Source organism: Amphiura filiformis, chromosome 7, assembly GCF_039555335.1.
Source record: "Amphiura filiformis chromosome 7, Afil_fr2py, whole genome shotgun sequence".
In the NCBI taxonomy this organism is placed as follows: Eukaryota; Metazoa; Echinodermata; class Ophiuroidea; order Amphilepidida; family Amphiuridae; genus Amphiura; species Amphiura filiformis.
This window is the reverse complement of record NC_092634.1, coordinates 24,217,374-24,235,698: the sequence shown is the minus strand read 5'-3', so window position 1 is coordinate 24,235,698 and position 18,325 is coordinate 24,217,374. Positions and strand designations below refer to the sequence as shown.

At 39.2% G+C, this 18,325-nt stretch overlaps 1 long non-coding RNA gene across 1 annotated transcript; it reads right to left on the bottom strand.

Annotated features, from left to right (window-relative positions):
• Window positions 1-3,798: 3,798 nt before the first annotated feature.
• On the bottom strand, window positions 3,799-17,941 carry LOC140156932 (uncharacterized). The gene is made up of 3 exons (XR_011859611.1): window positions 17,806-17,941; window positions 5,460-5,557; window positions 3,799-4,369 (listed from the first exon to the last, which is right to left on the bottom strand). It is a non-coding gene; the product is annotated as an uncharacterized lncRNA (long non-coding RNA).
• Between the last annotated feature and the right edge of the window lie 384 nt (window positions 17,942-18,325).

The window sequence follows — 18,325 nt, the reverse complement described above, 5'->3', positions numbered from 1 at the left end:
TTCTATTCAAAACTCATACTCCCTCTTTGAAAGACTTTAGCTAAATCTTCCACAGGGGTGGTGTGGATTTTAAATGGAATGGCCCAAAAGTTACTAATCCAAGATAAAAGTATACATTTTTGGAAAGGAAATTATCTAAATATAAATACAAATTTGGGGTGAAAAGAACAATTTTGAAGAAAATAAGAAAAAACCTCATGATTTTGCCTAAAATTGTTTGGAACACACTATAGGAAGGAAAAATCCAAAATTTGGATTTTGTGTTTTTTGTAACCTAGACTGGCGCTTAGGCCTTATTTTGAATTATTGACCAAATAAGACGAAAATTCAAAAATTCAAAAATAAGACTAATATCCAAATCATGAAAAACCGTTCCATGAATGGAGTGTCTAATTACAAAAAAAAAAACCATGAAATCCAAATTTGGGTATAGTGTGTTCCAAATAATTTAAGGCAAAACAATGTGCTTTTTTGAAGTTTCTTCAAAAAAAATACTTTTTTGCATAACAAAAATATATACTTGCATTAAATTTTGTTTAATTTAAAGTTACAGCACTTTTAATTAATGCATTTCTGAGAATACACAGTCCCCTTAATATGACACTTTGAATAAAACTTACTTTTAATCATATATGGCAGATTTATCCAAGATTCTCACTCTGACTTGATGCTCATTCATTTGAAACAAAAAATGTTGGGGGGAGGGGGGCTCAAATTAAATTTTAACAGGGGTGTGCTGATGGCAATCTGAAACCCCTACCTAAAAACTGCTGATTTGACAATTTTTTTTAAATCAGGTCATATTGTAACATTTGCTGAGGAGAACAACCTCATGTTTTTCAAAACTTAACACAAAATGTTCACAATACTCTCCATACAAGGTGTGCGGGACCGACACCAGTCACATTTGAAGGAGTGGCTCACATTGGCGGCTTATGTGCTGGTATTATACAGTGATTTTCTTTTTATTGCATCATTTGCTCAGGCCAAATTTAAAAGAGGACATATCTGACAGTGAAAACTAACATTTTGTGGAAAAGAAGTTAAATTCTATCTCTAATGGAAATGTTATAATGTTGCAATGTGGGTAGCTGTAAAGGCTATCTAGAAACACATTACATTTAACTTTTTGCTAATTTCAATCTGCATAATTTTCAATTATGACTAATTTTTGGACAAGTCAAAATTAGCTCTAATTAATTATGCAGATTGAAATTTGCAAAACTTTTAAAGAAGTTCCTTACTGTTACCTAGCAAATTAAATTAATATACAGGGTGTTCCAGAAAAAGATTACAAGGTGAATGAATTTTGACATAAGCTGACAAATAAGCATCCAAATCCAAAACATAAAAAACAGCATGTAGCCCTCTTATTCTGCATCTTACACACTTGAATCGGTTGACTGATTGCAAAGATATGAGCGATTACATAACATACATCTCAATTCATTTCATTAAGTTTGAAAGAAAGATCATTCAACACAATGCACACTAATGCTTATCAATTGACTTTGTGTTTTGTTTGGTGAAATTCTTTTTATTCTTCTTACACAATCTGTGTTTTGCTAAACATGTAATAAACTTTTGTTAAAATGTGAAAATACTATGTGATATTAAAGCTTGAATCTAAAATGGTGCTTGGTACTTGTAAATATATTTTTTCGTTAATATTAATATAATTATTGCATAAAGAATTATTGTATAAAGAATTCCAGCTGACAAAAAAAGTTTTCTCACACAATAATTAATGTTTTGGAATTTTCCAAGAAATGGCTATGTAAAATGTAAATCTTTTAAAATTTGAACATAATGTTGCATGGTATCAAAATTACACGTAAAGATGTACAAGCACTTGATCATTGTCATTCTTGGCTCACATGTTCTTTGGAAAGTTGCAATATAACATATTGCACAACACAAAAATTAAAGCTGGAAAGCTTACAAAATCAAAGTTTTCTTGGACAAAATGTTGCTTCAAATATTGCCATGAATGCAAAGTTTTAACTTAAAAATTAAAACATTAAACATAATATAGCACAGTATAAAATTAGAAGCTCTAAGCTTAATCATGTATTTCTTGGGTTTTTGAAAGTTTAACATATTGCGTAAAGAATTAAATCTGTTAATTGTATAGCTATCCAATTTCTGCAATCCATGTTAAGTTTCTTACAATTCAGGCACTGTGTAATGTATCAAAGTAAAGGCAGATCAAATGTTATATTCACTCACGTTTTTCACCTTCAGTGCAAGCATGAGTAACATAATGCCATCGTATAAAATAGATCAGAGGACTGAATTGAATGAGATACACAAACTTTACGAAGGGGTGAGCAAGTGTGACAAAAGTGCCTGTTAATCAAACTTGGAATGAGTTGTTGATGTGTGCATTGTGTGATCAATCACTCATTTCTTTGCATCCAGCCAACCGAATTAAAATAAAATTTGTGTATAATGTGCACAATGAGCTACCCACTGCTTTTAAAATATTTTGATGATATTGTCTATTTCTGGAGATGTTTTCTGGGACACCCTGTACTGTGAGAATATAATTATAATAATTTGCATCCCTTTCAGTGTTTGACTTTGCTAATTCCAGCCTAATTGGAGTTAGCTGAAAGTTATGAAAGTTCCATGTCTGAATTTCATTGCTGTGTTAATGAAAATTGATCAAGAAACCTTTACATTCAAACCAATTTTTTTACCCAAATTATTTTTGGCAACAACAAAAACATTCTTCAGTAAAAATTTTTATTTCTAAAAAACTAGATATACGCTGGCGAAGTTACGTAATTAATCGGATTAACTTTGCAATAGGTGCAAACAATTTTGAATATACCGCTGCACTACAAGCAGGTTGCACTCATCACCTGTCGCCAATCATAATAGATGGAATACAATACCGCTCTTTTCACAGAGACTAATCTTACAGGTGCAAGTGATTAGCATTTCTTTGACATCTATGGTTCAATGCAGAGGTACCGCATGAGCGTAGTAGTGCAGCGATATAATCAAAAATTGTTTGTACCTATTGCTATGGTAGTTAATCCGATTATTACGTAATCTTCGCTTCAGCGATAGATATCTAGGACCATTTACTTTTTAAAATTTTGATCAACTTCACCAAAAAAAAAATGAAAATTGAGCGAAAAATCAGGCTTTTTTCATGTTTTTTTTTTCGCAAAATTGAGCATTTTTCAACCAGTTTTGGTAAAAATTTCTCAAAGTTGGTCAAAATTTAAAAAAATGAATAAAAAATAGGTTTTTAAAATTAATTTTGTAAAGAATTTTTTGGTACAATGCCCATGAAAATTTGGGTAAAATTGTTTTTAATTTTCTCCATAACTGAGCATTTTTGCCCAAATTTGACCTCGCATATGAATTCATCAAGTCTTTGTCATTTTAAAAGACCAAAAATTTAGCAGTTATGAGGCCCATAATTCCCTGAGGGTTAAGACCAACCTTAAGAATTATTTTTTTACTGTTATGTGACTATATGGTAATACCAGTTATATTCACCAGATAGCCAGCTCACATAAAATCATCACTTCAAATCACAGATGTTCCAATATCTGTGTTCAAATACAATGTTAACAGCTCTCCTAGCAATCATGCTAGAGAATGATTTGACCACTCGCCTAGCATCATACTAGAGAATGAGTAACCACTCCCCTTTAAAATCTAGACGACAAAGCCTGTCACAAGGATCCATGATTGGCCCTGTTACATGTATGTCATTCACCACCATAATATTATACACTTGTCAATCAAGGAGGCTCTCTATATGTTACGGTGATGACATTCAGTTATACAGATATTTTAATGTATCTTATCCAAACTCCATGAAAACAGCCTCATCTAGCATCACTGAATAAAACACTGGATGACCATAAAATCTCTGGAAGCTAAATGATGAGGAGATAGAGTTTTCTATTGGCGCATCAAATTATCATACACATAGCTTATCTCCTGCTATGCTAACAGTTGGCGATGATTCCATCAATCCAGCTCTGCAATCCAGTATGCAACCTCTGTGTTATATTTGATACACAGATGACAGTGGCTGCACATATCATATACATTGTATCCCTGTAATCTATTATAAATTAGCAACTACATAAAATATCAATTGGTTTCAAGGACCATGGCATCTACTATCTGGTGGTTTGTGCCTTGATCTTGTCCCAAATGGACTATGGCAATGGATTGTTATTAAGTTCCAATAATGACATCCAAAGACTTCAGGGCAGTTCTTATTTGCTGCATTCTTGATTCTCTATACTCTCTTGTTCTTTGTGTTGTTGCCTGTTAAAAGGCTGCTTCAATCTGCAAACAATTGAAGGAATCCTTACTCCTTAGACAGTGCTAGTGCCTGCAGAAAAGTTATTAATGAGAATAACATGAATATTAATAATAATTAACACAACATTTTCAGACCTTCCTTTTATTTAAGAAATAAAGGGTAATGCATTATCCTTTACACCCAAATAATGTGTCCTCACCCATTATTTAGACGTTTTTACTGCCAAGGACACATTATTTGCGTGTAAAGGATAATGCTGCACCCTTTATTTCTATTCTATTACCAGAAAATAGTGCGATTTAAAGAAAAAATATCATTTTTTGGCACAAATATTTTCAGTTGTTTACTTCAAGGTGGAGCGTGTATCGCGAAATATTGCACAGCGTAATGCTGTGCGTGAGAGTGTGTTACGGCGCTTGACCCATTATTGCAGAATAATGGGCTCTCATGTGACGTGTTTTAACAAATCACAGTGCGCGATTTTGAATAATGGGTCGTAAGAGTAATAGAATTATAAATAAGTCACAGAATTTTTAAAAATTATATACGGTAGATATTTAAGGTGGCAAACTTAACTATGGTGTTGTGCACAGAATTGCTTTAAAATTATCGTACAGGATGTGATTTTTCAAAACAGCTTCTTGACTTATGCAAATTCACAAAATCCCATTTAAACACTTTTCTTTGCTGATTTAAGTTAAATGAACATAATGGATTTGACATAGCTAGCTATTGTATCTGTAAGGTGTAGTATTTGAGTTAGCTATCTGAAAATACATATAGACAAAATGCCACCTAAAATGGTCAATATGTTCTATGTACGTCTTTCATAAGGCGAGTTAGATGGTAGCATGAACTAGCAGCATTTGCATTCGAATATTGAGACAAGTAAAGCTGACACACATGAGGAATGGTATTGGTTTTATTAAGGAAATCCCAATGATTGATATAAGTAGTGTCATTTCCACCCCATTTGCATGATGTTTTTTGGGAGGGTTAAAATGGCAAAACTATTGCTTAGATATATTAAAAAATAAATCAAGAAATATCAAGAAATAATTGCAAATTTTCATTTATGAAACTTGCAAATCTAAGCTAAACTTATTTAACATTCGGCCGAAAATTCTGCCCAAAACATATAGTGTAAACCTTAACTCACCTCTAGGAAGATCAATTACAAAACATCAGATGCCCTGACACCCGAACTCGCAGCCAATGGCTTCACATGTTCATTTACTTCATGAAGTTTGCACCATTCTTTAAAATATAAAAAACAAAAAACATAAATGTTACATGTGGGTAAAATATAGAAGATTAAAATTGTGCTTTACAAGATACCCATGAACACATAACTTTGTCACAGGTGGGATAGGATAGTAAAGATGATTTGATTTAAACAATACAACATTCCTTGTATACCACAACTTTGTCACGGGTGGGAAGGGACACCTAAATCATAATTTTAATTGTGCTATACAACATTCCTTGTATACCACAACTTTGTCACAGGAGGGACAGGACACTAGAAATAATTTACATTATAGCACAATAGATAGTGTCCTGTTCCACCCATGATAAAGTTGTAGTATACATGGGAGTGTTGTATAGCTCAATGGAAATCATCTATAGTACTCTGTTCCACCCATGATAAAGTTGTAGTATACATGGGAGTGTTGTATAGCTCAATGGAAATCATCTTTGTGCTCTGTTCCACCCATGATAAAGTTGTAGTATACATGGGAGTGTTGTATAGCTCAATGGAAATCATCTATAGTACTCTGTTCCACCCATGATAAAGTTGTAGTATACATGGGAGTGTTGTATAGCTCAATGGAAATCATCTACAGTACTCTGTTCCACCCATGATAAAGTTGTAGTATACATGGGAGTGTTGTATAGCTCAATGGAAATCATCTATAGTACTCTGTTCCACCCATGATAAAGTTGTAGTATACATGGGAGTGTTGAATAGCTCAATGGAAATCATCTTTGTGCTCTGTTCCACCCATGATAAAGTTGTAGTATACATGGGAGTGTTGTATAGCTCAATGGAAATCATCTGCAGTACTCTGTTCCACCCATGATAAAGTTGTAGTATACATGGGAGTGTTGTATAGCTCAATGGAAATCATCTTTGTGCTCTGTTCCACCCATGATAAAGTTGTAGTATACATGGGAGTGTTGTATAGCTCAATGGAAATCATCTACAGTACTCTGTTCCACCCATGATAAAGTTGTAGTATACATGGGAGTGTTGTATAGCTCAATGGAAATCATCTACAGTACTCTGTTCCACCCATGATAAAGTTGTAGTATACATGGGAGTGTTGTATAGCTCAATGGAAATCATCTTTGTACTCTGTTCCACCCATGATAAAGTTGTAGTATACATGGGAGTGTTGTATAGCTCAATGGAAATCATCTTTGTGCTCTGTTCCACCCATGATAAAGTTGTAGTATACATGGGAGTGTTGTATAGCTCAATGGAAATCATCTATAGTACTCTGTTCCACCCATGATAAAGTTGTAGTATACATGGGAGTGTTGAATAGCTCAATGGAAATCATCTTTGTGCTCTGTTCCACCCATGATAAAGTTGTAGTAGGCCTATACATGGGAGTGTTGTATAGCTCAATGGAAATCATCTACAGTACTCTGTTCCACCCATGATAAAGTTGTAGTATACATGGGAGTGTTGTATAGCTCAATGGAAATCATCTACAGTACTCTGTTCCACCCATGATAAAGTTGTAGTATACATGGGAGTGTTGTATAGCTCAATGGAAATCATCTTTGTACTCTGTTCCACCCATGATAAAGTTGTAGTATACATGGGAGTGTTGTATAGCTCAATGGAAATCATCTTTGTGCTCTGTTCCACCCATGATAAAGTTGTAGTATACATGGGAGGGTTGTAATGATAAAGTTGTAGTATACATGGGAGGGTTGTATGATAAAGTTGTAGTATACATGGGAGTGTTGTATAGCTCAATGGAAATCATCTTTGTGCTCTGTTCCATCCATGATAAAGTTGTAGTATACATGGGAGTGTTGTATAGCTGAATGGAAATCATCTATAGTACACTGTTCCACCCATGATAAAGTTGTAGTATACATGGGAGTGTTGTATAGCTCAATGGAAATCATCTTTGTGCTCTGTTCCACCTGTGATAAAGATGCAGCCTAGTATACATGGGAATGTTGTATAGCACAGTGGAAATCATCAATAGTACTCTGTTCCACCTGTAATAAAGTTGTAGTATACATGGGAGTGTTGTCTAACACAATGGAAATCATCTATAGTGTTCAGTTCCACCTGTGATAAAGTTGTAGTATACATGGGAGTGTTGTATATCACAATGGAAATCATCTATAATGCTCCGTTCCACCTGTGACAAAGTTGTAGTATACATGGGAGTGTTGTATAGCACAATGGAAATCATCTATAGTGCTCTGTTCCACCTGTGATAAAGTTGTAGTATACATGGGAGTGTTGTATGTCACAATGGAAATCATCTATAGTACTCTGTTCCACCTGTGATAAAGTTGTAGTATACATGGGAGTGTTGTATTGCACAATGGAAATCATCTATAGTACTCTGTTCCACCTGTGATAAAAGTTGTAGTATACATGGGAATGTTGTATAGCACAATGGAAATCATCTATAGTGATAATATTGTTGTACACATGAGAGTGTGGTATACACATGTAGCACAATGGGAATCATGAACTTCAATGTCCTGTTTCACTTGTGAGCATGATAAAGTTGTGGCATACACTAGAGTGTTTATTCTAGTCTTTTGTTGCCTACTGAAAAGTTGAACGAAGATAATTTTTGTTTTCGGTTTCGGGAGTTATGTTAATTTCTGACATGAAAACGTGACATGAGAGAGTTGATGCTAATACAGACAAGAGAAGTGTCTAAATTTTATGGTCGTAAATTAGCGATAAATTGTACGGCTTCAATTGACTTGCGTGAGGGTGTATAGGTACTTCCGCCTAGGCGGAGTGGCTCATGAAAAAGCCCAGCATAGAAATATACACTAATCAGTGTTGCCACGAATTACGTATACTTGTTCGTGCAATCGCGAAAAAATAGGTCATATGATTATGTAGAGATGAAACGGGAATTCTTTTTCAGTCAAAATACACCTTAAAACTTGTGTGTCCGAGATAGTAACTCAGGGCCCGACTGTAACTCGGGCCCGACTTAGTAACTCGGGTCCGAGATAGTAACTCAGGGCCCGACTTAGTAACCCGGGGCCTCAACTCGGGACCCGAGATAGTAACTCAGGGTCCAAGATAGTAACTCGGGCCCCGACTTATAGTAACTCGATATCTGAGTTAGTAACTCGGGCCCGGATTTAGTATCTTGGGTCCAAGATAGGCCCGAGATAGTATCTCAGACTTAGTAACTCTGGGTCCAAGATAGTACTCGGGGTCCGAGATAGTAACTTGGGGCCTCGACTTAGTAACTCAGGGTCTAAGACAGTAACTCGGGGCCTCGACTTAGTAACTCGGTGCCTCGACTTAGTAACTCGGGGTCCGAGATAGTAACTCGGGGGCCCGACTTATTAACTCGGGGTCAGAGATAGTAACTTGGGGCCTCGACTTAATAACTTGGGGTCTGAAACAGTAACACGGACCGCGAGATAGTAACGCGGGGTCTGAGATAGTAATTCAGGGCCCCGACCTAGTAACTCGGGGTCCGAGATAGTAATTCGGGCCTTGACTTAGTAACTCGGGGTCCGAGATAGTAACTTGGGCCCTCAACTTAGTAACTTGGTATCCGAGATAGTAACACGGACCCTATATAGTAACTTCGGGGTCCGAGATAGTAATTCGGGCCCCGGACTTTATAACTCAGGGTCCGGGATAGTAACTCGGGGCCTCGACTTATTAACTCGGGTCTGAGATAGTAACTCGGGGCCCCCTGGCCCCGAGATAGTAACTCGGGGTCCGAGATAGTAACTTGGGGTCTGAGATAGTAATTCAGGGCCCCGACTTAGTAACTCGGGGGATGAGGTAGTAACTCGGGGTCCAAAATAGCGACGTGTAGCGACGGCTTGGTAACCTGGGGTCTGGGAGCGTAACTCGAAGCCGACGTAGTAACTCGGGGTCTGAGATAGTAACTCGGGCCTCGACTTAGTAACTCGGGGTCCGTGATAGTAACTCGGGGCCTCGACTTATTAACTCGGGTCTGAGATAGTAACACGCACCCAGAGATTGTAACTCGGGGTCTGAGATAGTAACTCGGGGCCCCGACTTAGTAATTAGGGGTTAGAGATAGTAACTCGGGGCCTCAACTTAGTAACTTGAGGTCTGAGATAGTAACACAGACCCCAAGATAGTAACCCGGGGTCCGAGATAGTAACTCAGGCCTCGACTTAGTAACTCGGGTCTGAAATAATAACACGGACCCTGATATTGTAACTTGGGGTCCAAGATAGTAACTTCGGGGCCCGACGTAGTAACTGGGGGTCAGAGATAGTAACTCAGGGCCTCGACTTAGTACCTTGGGGTCCAAGATAGTAACTTGGGGCCTCAACTTAGTAACTTGGTATCTGAGATAGTAACACAGACCCAAGATAGGAACTCGGGGTCCGAGATAGTAATCCAGGCCCCCGACTTTATAACTCGGGGTCCGGGATAGTAACTCAGGGTCCGAGATAGTAAGTCGGGGGCCCGACTTAGTAACTCGAGTCCGAGATAGTAATTCGGGGCCCCGAGATACTACTTTGGGATCCGAGATAGTAGCTCAAGGTCCCGAGATACTAATTCAGGGTCTGATATGGTCATTTTCACGGTAAAGGGTGTAACTTTTGATTTTAGGGTCAAAATTTCAAACCACTTAAATATGTTTCTGTTTACTGAAATCATGCATAGAAGCAACTTAAATTCAAGTAAAATAATGTTTCAAGGCTTAAACCTTTTGATTTCTAATAAAAAATTTGACATTTGTATAACATTTTGGTTAAAATCTAAGAAAAAATGTATTTTACATAACCTCAGAAAATTTTGACATGAAAGCTGGAATACATGTGAAATTCCATTCCAAAGTAAGTCAACAGATATAAGTTAAATTTTATACCATGTTTTGCTATGTTTGTAATTGCAGTTTTGAAAATTTTTAACATCAAGTGTCATTTACAATGGAAATTTCCAAACCTTAAACATATTTTTTAAGTTTTAATTGGGTTCCTAAAATAATTTGAATGTCTAACTTCATGTACAATTATACTACTTGATGAAAGGAACCTCCCATCCAAGTTTCACAGAAATTGGAGGTATTTTTTAGAATTGGCAATTCAAGCGATTTGTGTTTCGGAGGCTTCAGTTAACAACACAGGTGATCATAAAAGTAAAATATTTAGCTAACTACTACAAGTTGACATAAAAAAATAGGTAAAAAATATCACAATTACCAATTTTCATGCTTTGCTTCCAAGTATTGAATTTCAGTTGTGACAAAAATTAAATTATCACAGCAAGTCATTTTTTTTTGTTTCGGAGGCTTCATGTTAACAATTGTTAAACATTGCAGAAGTAGTTTTTTGAAAACAACAGTGTTGGGATCATCTAAGCTGTTATTTTCTTGTGTGTATTGAATCAATGATTCTATGCGGCAGATATTGTAGATTTATCACACATTAGTTTTTTCACCCATTTGTTAAGTATGGTGTTTTTTGCATGTGAAGCCTCCGAAACAGGCTTTTTAAGATATCAGTATATTTTTCAAACATTAACCATAATGTCAATTTTTTTTTTATTTTATGACATTCTGCACATATCAAGTAATAATTACAATGCAGATATCAGTATGAAACACACCAATTTAGATATGCATAGATGATAATTAAGTTTACTGTTGTTTCGGAGGCTTCATTTGTTTCGGAGGCTTCAATTGTTAACGGAAAGTTTGTATTGGGTCCCATTTTCAAACGGTGATATATATCTCCACGATTTAAAAACATGTGACTTGAGGATCTACTTTGCTACATTTTGATAAATAGATTGGATGAGCTCTTTTATTTATATTTGCACAAGCTTGCTGAACAGCTTGTTTCGGAGGCTTCAAAAAAGTTAACGGAAAAACGGCTATTTGAAGTCAAGATTTTATAAAAATTTTAAAAGCTTGCAAATCGGCTAATTTTTGTTACCCATTTCAAGTTAAGATAACAACTGTTATAAATCAAGAAGAAGTGAAGAAATAACCAAGAATTATGAACCAAAGCTACACCCACAAAGTTTGTTAACAATTGTTAACGGAAAATGAAGCCTCGAAACGACAAATATCAAGTCCGGTTCTCAAAAATACAGGGCCGTTCACAATTAAATCTAATGTGGCAGTGTTTACTGAACATATGACTGTACTTTCAGGATAAGAAAAATTATCCATGAACTAACTGAAGAAAACACAGGGTTTTACAAAAATGTTACTGTTTTTTATAGTTTTTCAAAATGGCAATATTAAGTACATTTAAGCCTGCTAAAACTGAACGCAGTAACTCCCAAAGCTGATTATGCTACCCATGGTAGCTGCTAACTAGATGACTTATGTGCCCAAAAATTATGGAATTCTGTGGCTTTATTAGAACACTACGGATTAAAATGTTAAAAATCCAACGTTACACCCTTTACCGTGAAAATGACCATATAGTAACTCGGGCCCCGACTTAATAACACGGGGCCCTTAGATAGTAACTCAGGGTCCAAGATAGTAACTCGGGCCCCGACTTATAGTAACTCGATATCTGAGTTAGTAACTCGGGCCCGGATTTAGTATCTTGGGTCCAAGATAGGCCCGAGATAGTATCTCAGACTTAGTAACTCTGGGTCCAAGATAGTACTCGGGGTCCGAGATAGTAACTTGGGGCCTCGACTTAGTAACTCAGGGTCTAAGACAGTACCTCGGGGCCTCGACTTAGTAACTCGGTGCCTCGACTTAGTAACTCGGGGTCCGAGATAGTAACTCGGGGCCCCGACTTAGTAACTCGGGGTCAGAGATAGTAACTTGGGGCCTCGACTTAATAACTTGGGGTCTGAAACAGTAACACGGACCGCGAGATAGTAACGCTGGGTCTGAGATAGTAATTCAGGGCCCGACCTAGTAACTCGGGGTCCGAGATAGTAATTGGGGCCTTGACTTAGTAACTCGGGGTCCGAGATAGTAACTTGGGCCCTCAACTTAGTAACTTGGTATCCGAGATAGTAACACGGACCCTATATAGTAACTCGGGGTCCGAGATAGTAATTCGGGCCCCGGACTTTATAACTCAGGGTCCGGGATAGTAACTCGGGGTCAGAGATAGTAAATCGGGGCCTCGACTTAGTAACTCGGGGTCTGAGATAGTAACACTGACCCCGAGATAGTAACTCGGGGTCCGAGATAGTAACTTGGGGTCTGAGATAGTAATTCAGGGCCCCGACTTAGTAACTCGGGTGAGGTAGTAACTCGGGTCCGAGATAGTAATTCGGGCCTCGACTTAGTAACTTGGGGTCTGAGATAGTAACTTTCGACCCGACTTAGTAACTCGGGTCTGAGATAGTAACTCGGGCCCCCGGCTAGTTACCCCGGGTCTGAGATAGTAACTCGGGCCCAGCGACTTAGTAACTCGGGGTCTGAGATAGTAACTCGGGGCCCCGACTTAGTAATTAGGGGTTAGAGATAGTAACTCGGGGCCTCAACTTAGTAACTTGAGGTCTGAGATAGTAACACAGACCCCAAGATAGTAACCCGGGGTCCGAGATAGTAACTCAGGCCTCGACTTAGTAACTCGGGTCTGAAATAATAACACGGACCCTGATATTGTAACTTGGGGTCCAAGATAGTAACTCGGGGCCCCGACGTAGTAACTGGGGGTCAGAGATAGTAACTCAGGGCCTCGACTTAGTACCTTGGGGTCCAAGATAGTAACTTGGGGCCTCAACTTAGTAACTTGGTATCTGAGATAGTAACACAGACCCAAGATAGGAACTCGGGTCCGAGATAGTAATTCGGGCCCCGACTTAGTAACTTCGAGTCCGAGATAGTAACTTGGGGCCCGAGATACTAATTGGGGGTCCTGAATTACAATCTCAGACCCGAGTTACTATCTCGGTCTGTGTTACTGTTTCAGACCCCGAGTTATTAAGTCGAGGCCCCAAGTTACTATCTCGGACCCCGAATTAATAAGTCGGGCCCGAGTTACTATCTCGGACCCCGAAGTTAATAAGTCAGGGCCCGAAGTTACTATCTCAGACCCCGAGTTACTATCTCGGCGCCAGTGTTACTATCTCAGCCCCGAATTACTAAGTCGAAGCCCCAAGTTACTATCTCGGACCCCGAGTTACTATCTCGGGGTCAGTGTTACTATCTCAGACTCCGAAGTTACTAAGTCGAGGCCCCGAGTTACTGTCTCGGTACCCAAGTTACTAAGTTGGGGCCCCAAGTTACTAACTCGGACCCTGAGTTACTATCTCGTGGTCCGTGTTACTATCTCAGACCCCGAGTTACTAAGTTGAGGCCCGAGTTAGTATCTCGGACCCCGTGTTATTATATCTCTGACCCCAAGTTATTAAGTCGGAACCCCGAGTTACTATCTAAGGGCCCTGTGTTACTAAGTTGGGGCCCGAAAGTTACTATATCAGACCCTGAATTAGTATCTCGGGACCCTGAGCTACTATCTCGGACCCCCAATTAGTATCTCGGGGTCCCAAGTTATTATCTCGGACTCCTAGTTACTAAGTCGGGGCCCCGACTTACTATCTCTGACCCTGAGTTACCGTACTATCCCGGACCCAGAGTTATAAAGTCGGGGCCCGAATTATTATCTCGGACCCCGAGTTACTATCTCGGTCTGTGTTACTATCTCAGATACCAAGTTACTAAGTTGAGGCCCTGTTACTATCTCGGACCCCGAGTTACTAAGTCGAGGCCTGAGTTACTTACTAAGTTGAGGCCCCAAGTTACTATCTTGGACCCCGAAGTTACAATGTCGACGCCCGAAGTTACTATCTCGGACCCTGAGTTACTATCTCGGGTCCGTGTTACTATCTCAGACCCTGTTACTAAGTTGAGGCCCCGAGTTACTATCTCTAACCCCCAATTACTAAGTCGGGGCCCCGAGTTACTATCTCGGCCCCCGAGTTACAATCTCTGGTCCGTGTTACTATCTCAGACCCGAGTTAATAAGTCGAGGCCCCGAGTTACTATCTCGGACCCAGAGTTACTAAGTCGAGGCCCCGGTTTACTATCTCAGACCCCGAGTTACTAAGTCGGGGCCCGAAGTTACTATTTCGACCCCGAAGTTACTAAGTTGGGGCCCTAAGTTACTAAGTTAGGGCCCCCAAGTTAGTAACTCAGACCCGAGTTACTATCTCGTTGTCCGTGTTACTATCTCAGACCCCGAGTTACTAAGTTGAAGCCCGAGTTACTATCTCGGTACCGAAGTTACTAAGTTGGGGCCCCAAGTTACTAACTCGTTACTAACTCAGACCCCGAGTTACTATCTCGTTGTCCGTGTTACTATCTCAGACCCCGAGTTGCTAAATTGAGGCCCGAAGTTACTATCTCGGACCCCGAGTTATTATATCTCTGACCCCAAGATATTAAGTCGGAACCCTGAGTTACTATCTAAGGGCCCCGTGTTATTAAGTCGGGGCCCGAGTTACTATATCAGACCCTGAATTAGTATCTCGGGACCTTGAGCTACTATCTCGGATCCCAAAGTAGTATCTCGGGGCCCCGAATTACTATCTCGGACTCCGAGTTACTAAGTCGGGCCCCCGACTTACTATCTCGGACCCTGAGTTACTATCCCGGACCCCGAGTTATAAAGTCGGGGCCTGATTACTATCTCGGACCCCGAAGTTACTATCTTGGGGTCCGTGTTACTATTTCAGATACCAAGTTACTAAGTTGAGGCCCCAAGTTACTATCTCAGACCCGAGTTACTAAGTCGAGGTCCGTGTTACTATCTCAGACCCGAGTTACTAAGTCGAGGCCCGAGTTACAATCTTGGACCCCGAGTTAATAAGACGAGGCCCCGAGTTACTATCTCGGACCCGAGTTACTAAGTCGAGGCCCCAAGTTACTATCTCAGACCCAGAGTTACTAAGTCGGGGCCCGAGTTACTTAAAGTCGAGTTACTATCTCGGGGTCCAAGTTACTGTTTCAGACCCCAAGTTACTAAGTAATTAAGGGCCCAGGGTGTAGACATCACCCTGGGTGTAGACATAATTATTGCACAGTCCCTATAGTATTGTGTTGTCGTGGATACATGTTGGTAGTTGATAAATTACTCGATCAAATCATTTGATAATCGGGTACTACACTTCTGCCCAATTTTTGTGCCTATTTTTACATTTTTCTCAAAATTATAGAGCATTGGTGACAGTAAGATATGTATATTATAGGGGCAAGGACTACAACTGCTACACTGGAAATTTTATTTCAGCACAGACAGCAGTTGTGGAGTTACAGTCAAAAATTAGGGAAAACCAATATTTGATCAATAAATCAATAACTACTTGCCTTGAGTTGCTGAATTTTCAGTGCAGTAGTTATAGTCCTTGTCTCTATAATATACATATCTAGGCCCTATATCTTACTTGTCACCAATGCACTATGATTTTTGAGAAAAACACAAAAATAAGCAAAAAATTGGCTAGGGGTGTAGTACCCCCTTAAACATAATAGATCCCACACAATTTAAAACCAACATAACCCAACATCTACAAGAAATCTATAGACTAAAATTTGCATGCATGCGATATCAACCTAACCGCTTTTACTCCTCTAGGACTGTTGGGCAGTATCAAGATCAAGATGATGTGCAAATTCCAAGTTAGACTTCATCATGTTCTTGCTGTCATTGACATATTTGTAGAGACGACTAGAGTCCCCGCTATATGTCGAATGTATGGACTAGGGTAGCCCGAAACATCATGGCCCTGTTCCTTCCTCACTAGGGCCATGAATGCCCTACGAGAGCCTCACGTAAAAACGGGCACCGTGAACTCACGTCATGCGTGATGACGCCACACTGACGGCATCTATTTATAGAAAGAATTCAAAACATTTTCCCTCCTCAAATGTGCTCAAAATTTACGAACATGCACCAAATATGTTTTGTTTAAGTCTCATCTTCACGTGAGGAATGGTAGGAAGTGGTATTTATGAGAAAACGTGGTATTTTATGTGTACCCTGGACCAGATATGCTCAGGAGTCTCAGACCTTCGTGACGGAGAAGGACAGTGGAAATCAGGGGTAGGCCTACAGCATTAAGGCCCAAAAGTCGGGGTTGTTTTCCTGTGTTTTTCACTCCAGAGCTTGCAGAAAATCCAAATACATGGGGTGAAAATTAAATCTTGGGGGTGAAAAATATTTTGCAGTGTAGTCAGGGGTAGGAGTACGGTCCAAAAGTAGCTAGAGGGTCAGTTTTCACCCCGAGCTTGCACATATTCCCAATAGAGGGTGAAAAATTAATATTTTTTAAATTTAGGGGTCATTCACCCCGCTACCCCTGGTGGAAATCGAGTGACGGACGTGTGAGTACCTCGGCTAGGACTAGGGAGCCATTGTCAAAAGCCGTAACTCACACATATTATACGATACACCTATCGAATGTGTGTCATCGGTCCAGTCATCGGCCTTGTAGGAACCCATTAGGTCCATGTACACATACGATGGGTGTACCCTAGTTCACCACGTAAACTTATGGCTCAAAATTCGGACCGCTCGCCAATAAGTTTACTGCTTTCTATGTTTTGAAATTTGTTGACGTTTTAACGATCCCCGATTCCCGGTCGCTTATTTTAGCCGTGTCACGTCACATGCATGACGCTGGTGGGTACCAACCAAACTTCAGAGAAAAAAAAACCTCGATCGCCGATAACGATGTGATATGGGACTTACATAGGATTACACAGAGATATTTCTTGCCAAAATTTGACCATTTCTAGGCAAGTTGGCCCTACTTTGTCTGCGTTATATGAAAAAGGACAGTCTTAAGTAAGTATAAGTGCAACGCTTTTGATGTTTTGATGTTTTGGGAGACTGGGAGGGTTCAGAACAAAAAAATGATGGAGCCTATTCTTGACTGTGTAATATTCCTTCACCACATTGCCGTACGGAGACAGTCTTATACGATGGACAGATAGTATCAGTTTGTGAATGAGGACATCGTATAAGTTCCTTGTACTAGGTGTACCCCGCTAGAGTCCCGGACTAGAGTTTTAAATTATACTACATGTAGTATGTACAGTACTCGGAGAACGTGGTTGTGTATATTTTTTCTGTATACGTCGCTATTTATAGAAAGGATAAATCAACTTGAGAAAATATTGTGACTTGCTCAAGTTGTTATACTCGCGTACATACTCACACTGTACAGAGTTGTACAGTATGTACAGTGCAGAAACTATCACAGCTTTTGGTATTAATAGCTATTAATATTGGTAAGCTTACACTACCATATATTCATTGCAACTGGTAAGAAACTGGACGAAATGTACACTTACTGTTGTTTAAAATGCTTGAATTCCGAAATTACTGGTTAGAAACTGGAACAAAAGTACACTTTTCTATAATACTGTGGTTTAAAATTCAACCGCCGTGTGTGTGTTAATTAATTTCACTGTGGTGACGAGCTAGATCTATAAAATAACATCATTCACGATCTGTACGAGTCGATTATTAAAAAAATGTATGACGCGGATGACGTAGAGTTCATTAATATTCATATATACTACTACGATTTCATCATGAGAGGGGTCTGGCACACGACACCGGCAGTTTTTTGGCTATTTCTCCATTTACTATCCTGCCCAAAAGTGTCTCCTTTTGACATGACACGTCACATAATTGCCTTTAATGTATTATGTCTAATCAGGCGCGTCGCAAGCGGGGCGCCTGGGGCGCCCCACTTTTTTGCAAAGAAAAGAAGAGAAGAGAAAAAGAAAGGGAAAAAAGGAGAAGAAGAGAAGAGAAAAGGAGGAGAGAAAAAAAGTTAAATTGCGCGTATAGTCATGATAGTAGGCA